The sequence below is a fragment of the Fukomys damarensis genome, unplaced genomic scaffold (assembly GCF_012274545.1).
Source record: "Fukomys damarensis isolate Sample0158 unplaced genomic scaffold, DMR_v1.0_HiC HiC_scaffold_25, whole genome shotgun sequence".
In the NCBI taxonomy this organism is placed as follows: domain Eukaryota; kingdom Metazoa; phylum Chordata; class Mammalia; order Rodentia; family Bathyergidae; genus Fukomys; species Fukomys damarensis.
Window position 1 is genome coordinate 27,188,915 of NW_022900937.1, and position 5,419 is coordinate 27,194,333.

A 5,419-nucleotide genomic window follows, 5' to 3' on the forward strand; every position below is an offset into this window, starting at 1 on the left:
CCATTTTATATATATATATATATATCTATATTAATAATAGCAGTATGTTATGCATTGATAGCAGCTACTCCACCCAAAAACTAATGAGTCCATTCAGTCAGTTGAGTTGTAATCAATAATTTCATTGAAATAATTTGATGTGCAATCATAGATATGGGAAAAAATAAGTCTGAATCATGTAAACATAATACTGACTGACCAGACACATAAAAGATCTTTAAAATCTCTCTTCCTGTGGCCACTGAAGGAGATGCTACTCTTTTGGAAAGAAAAGCCTCCAAACTAATTCTCCATACTTGCCAGGAAGTCCATTCCTTACAACAATGGGTGTTGAGCGCCCTCTGCTGGTCGGAAGTGTCCCTACGGGGAGGTTTGTGTCTGAGCTCCCACTTGTATCAAATCGCCCTGTCTCTTGTGCAGAAACATATGTCTATGTCTTCTGCACTTGCAGAATTCAGCTGCAGAGAGAACTCGTTCTTGTCTGTGTTTCTGGAGATGGAGATGCGGCTCTTGAGGGACAGGTTCTAGATATTGCCACCATTGCTATTCATGTACGCCATCCACTCCAGGCCCTTTCCTGGGGGCTGACGGATCCAATTCCAACCGTAACCACCGCTTGTGATGGAGAATCCAGTGACCGTGCAGGTGAGGGACAGGGACTCTGTGGGCTTCACCAGGCCAGGCCCTGACTCCTGCAGCTGCACCTGAGACAAAACACCTGGGGACAAGTGAAAACCATCCTGTCAGTCACGTGCTTTCCTCACCTTCCCATGGACCCCTGTTTCACACTGAGGACACTCACCATGGGGACCTGTCTCCAGGCACAGGAGAAGACCCAGCAGTCTCATCTTCTGGACCACACCTGACTTCCCCAGAGGTCTCAGCCATGTCTGTGGATGGAGCTGTGAGCACCACACCCTGAGAGGGGAATTTGAATCTAGAGATGGAGGAAAAATTTGCATGTGGGTGCTCACTGACTATATGAAGGGGAGCCTGAGGTCAGACTCTTTTTGCTTCTTTCGTACTATTAAGAGGAATCTCCTCTCCTGAACTCAAGTTGAATTTAAGGTTGTGCTAAGTGGGAAGTTGATTTCAGAGGAATGGTGAGAGCAAGGCAGTGATGATCTCATTTTCCTGATCCCAGGTCAGGTGTGTGACACCATGCCTGGCTCTAAACTCATTTTTCATTTGTGAAAGAAGAAAGCACCAGTATTCATATGCACACCAGTTAATGACTTTCTCATTTTCCCTGTCAATATCTATGATTGTATATAGTGTAGATATAAGAAAAAAGTGGTTGCACCAGTCTGCACTCCCATCAACAATGGAGAACAGTTCGTTTCTTCCTACAACCCCGCCAACATTTGTTATTGTTTGATTTCTTGATAACAGCCATTCTTGGTGGGGTGAGGTGGAATCTCAGCATTGTTTTCATCTGCATCTCTCGAATGACCAGTGATGTGGAACATTTTTTCATATATTTACTCGCTATTTTAACTTCTTTGTCTGAGAAATGTCTGTTCATTTGAGATACCCATTTTTGAATCAGGTGTTTATATTTGGGGGGCTGATTGTTTTGAGATCCTTGTGTATTCTTGTTAATAGTCCTTTGGCTGAGAAGCAGCTGGTAAAATTTTTTCCACCATTGTAGGTTGTCCTTAATTCTGTTGATGGTTTCTCCATTGTTGGTGGAGGGCAACCACTATGGAAATCAATATGGAGATGTCTCAAATAGCCTGGCCTAGAGGTTGCATTTGACCCAGCCATCCCTCTGCTGGCTATCTTTCCAAAAGAATCAAAAGAATCATATCACAGAGATATATGCACACCTGTGTTTATAGTGGCACAGTTTGTAGGAGCTAAATATTCGCAACAGCCCATTTGCTCAGCAGCTGGAAACTGGATAAAGATGTGGTTTTTCTATAAAATAGAATACTACTCAGCCATTAAAACGAGAAGTTAGATTCATTCATAGGAAAATGGATACATATTGAGGATATACTCCTAAGTGAAATACATAAGGCACACATGTGAGAATATCAAATAGTTTCTCTGGTGTGAATAAACTATAATAGATAAAATCCTATATAATCCTATATAACTGACAATGTGAAATAGCAAGAAAGGGACTAAAGGTGTAGGGAAAGTGGGAAGGGTAGGGGAAAGATCATAAGGAAAAAGGAAAAATATGAGAAAATGAAAAATTGTAAATGAAGTGTTTGTAAAAGGGGAGGGGAGGAAGTAGTGTAGGGAGGGAAGGGATAAGGGGAAGAAATGAGAACGAAGACCTGTCATGTAAAGGAAGAAGATCCCAATAATGAATGTAACTGTACTGTATACCTAAAATGTACCAACAAACTCAATGTGAAAAAAAGTGATCAAGTTTGCTATATACATTAAATCAGTATGCTCTTATTTAATGGAGCAGAAATGATTTATTCTAACAGATTCCATTCTGAAAAAAAGGGAAGTTGTGCTTTTCGAGAAATTGACGTTCATCTGGCTGGATGTGAGCATGGGACATCTTGCAGTGTCAGACAACAAGGTTATCATCCAAATTAGAGGAATGAGCTACGTTGCTGGAGGAATAAAACAGCTTATGGGGCGGTCTGTTAATGGCTTATCACGTCTCATCTTGTAGTGCATTTTGGCTGACATTAACATTCACTTCAGAGGATTCAAAGTGATCAGATTTTCCTCCTAATGTACATAGAAGTTAGTCAAAGAAAAGATTGCTGAATGGCATAAATGTTTTTCTTTAAAAAAGGAATTGACTTCATAGTAATTTTATTTGTGACCCATCCATGCCAAAAGCTCTACCACAGACCAAGGTATACACACCTGTGAGGAATCCAAGTACCCTAGGAAACTTCTACTAAGATTGCCAGCTAATCTCTACTCACCAAATTTTCTCTCCCACTTAATGATACACAAGAGAATAAACACCCATTTTAATTGAATATTTGAGTGAGAGTACGTGGGTTCCACGAAGATGAATAGAGATGTTCTGTTCACTGGGAATCAAGAAGGCTTTGTACCGGGTGGCACTCACCTTGTAACGCTGCCCGACATGCAGTACAGCCCAGCATGGAGCAGCGATGCTGTTGCCAAGAGGAGGAGATTGTGAACGGGAAGCCATGATTCCTGATTTCCCCATTTTACAGCACAAATGTGGCAATGAAAAGCCAACAAAATGAAGTGAGGAATAGTGGTGTCATGTGTCAAAAATCAACCTGTTGTACAGATGGAAATGCTCTAACACACCATGCATGAGTTTCCTAGTTAATTCATCCTTTTACCTTTATGTCTTTGTCAACACCTGCTTGATTTCCTATCCCTAAATATTTGCGTGTTATACAAGATTTCATTATGCCATGAAAAACGAAATGATCAGTCAATTCTGTGGTAATTCCTTATCTGTTGAAAGGATTTATTTTTATTACTACAAATTTGTAATGCATGACAAGTACATTCCTCTTGAAGACTTGGCCCTTGCTCATAACACATCTTAATTCTTTTTTGAAATCTTCTCTTCTCCTCCCTCCTCCCTACCTTTATCTCTTGATATCTTTCCTTTTTTCTATTATCTATTCCTCACTTTGCACTTTAATTTATTTTTACTTTAGGTGGATCTTCTAAGAGAAATCATGTGATATTTAAGATTGTATTTTGATCTGTTTCACTTAACATTGTGGTTGCCAGTTACATCCATTTTCTATAAATGATTAAAGTTTATCCTTCTTTATGAGCATATCACCTACTTCCAAGATTTAGGTATTGTATATTTAGCTGCTATAAATTCTGGGTGAGTATGCATGTATGGGATTCTTTACCTATTTTTGCGTTAAGTATTTAATATTTTTACATGTGTTGATGACAATATCAAGAAAACACTATGAGCAGAGCCAAAGTCAAATGGTTAAAAAATTTCCCATCTAGCAGGGAAAAAGATTTAATTCTTCATCAAAAGTGAATGAGCAGAAGAAAATGAACAGAAAAAGTAAAAAAGGAATATGAACAAATATTTCTTTCAAATGAGAATGGCAAACATTATTTGGAAATGGTACCCAGCTCCCTTAATGCGTTGAAAATTTCCCACCAGGAAACCAGCCCCAAACCCAACTTCCACACCAGCCCTGGCCTGGTGGTTCCTGTGCAGCTCCAGCTCTCCATCCCTGCCAACACCTGCAGGAGCTTCGTGACTTTGCTCCCAGTGTCCTCCCTTGTGATGTGTGTCGTGCACAGTACTCAGGGCCTGGGGCCAGGAAAACTGATTCTTGGCTGTGTTCTGGACTAGGAGATGGAACAACTGGAGCAGGTTGAGGTTTGTGCGCTCAAGCCAAGACTTCTCCCCAGTCATTAAACTTCATCCTTGGGGTGAATGGATCCACTCCTAACATGAACTTCTGGTATGGATGGAACATCTGGGGGCACAAGATGATAGTTAGCCTTGTGTCAGTGTAGTGGAGTTCCTGACATAGATGACTGATGTGAGGAATGACTTATTTTTAGGAATGGTTCCATTCTACAGTGGCTCGTTTCCGTTTTCTCTGGGTTTGTGGTGAGGTGGAACATCATGGTGGAAGGGCGTTGCAGAACAAGTTAGCCCACCTCATGGCAGCCAAGGATCACACAGATTGAGTGGAAGGAGCCAGTGTCACAGACACACTTTCTAAAGCACAGTCTCAATCACCAATTTCCAACAAAATACATATTCCCTAAATTCCCTTCCTCTCATTTCCCATATTCCCAACAGCACCACCACAGCCATCTGCAGAGGAGCCATGAGGACCAATCCAGGTCCACACTATGCCACAGAGGGGACAAATGAGGGTCTCTGTGGGCTTCCCCACTCCTGAGTCCACTCAATTTCCAACAATACATATTCCCTAAATCCCCTTCCTCTCATTTCCCATATTCCCAACAGCACCACCACAGCCATCTGCAGAGGAGCCATGAGGACCAATCCAGGTCCACACTATGCCACAGAGGGGACAAATGAGGGTCTCTGTGGGCTTCCCCACTCCTGAGTCCACTCTTGCAGGTGCACCTGGGATGGGATACAACAGTCTTCCTCCTGAACTGAGCACACGATCATCTTAGAGCCATGTGTGATGTCTCAGAAACTCACCATGGGAAACTTTCACCTGGAAAAGACCTATAACTCTCATTTTTAAATTGGAGCTCTTCTTTCCACAGAGACTACCGTGCTACCCGAAGAGAGATTCGTGGGCTTCCACATTCCAAGAGTGAAATTTTTTTTAGATCTGGAAGAAATCTTTGCCTATGAGATGGTGAATCTCCATTGGTATAAAAGAGAGATCCAGCTCTCTGTGGCCCTTGCTATGTCCCATTGTGTGAATCTGGATGTCCCCTCTTAACATCATTCTGGACCCTAGAGCTCACTGTATTGAGAAGT

General features: G+C 41.7%; 1 pseudogene; it reads right to left on the reverse strand.

Moving 5' to 3' along the window:
* Positions 1 to 395: 395 nt before the first annotated feature.
* Positions 396 to 868, reverse strand: LOC109118063 (annotated as a pseudogene).
* Between the last annotated feature and the right edge of the window lie 4,551 nt (positions 869 to 5,419).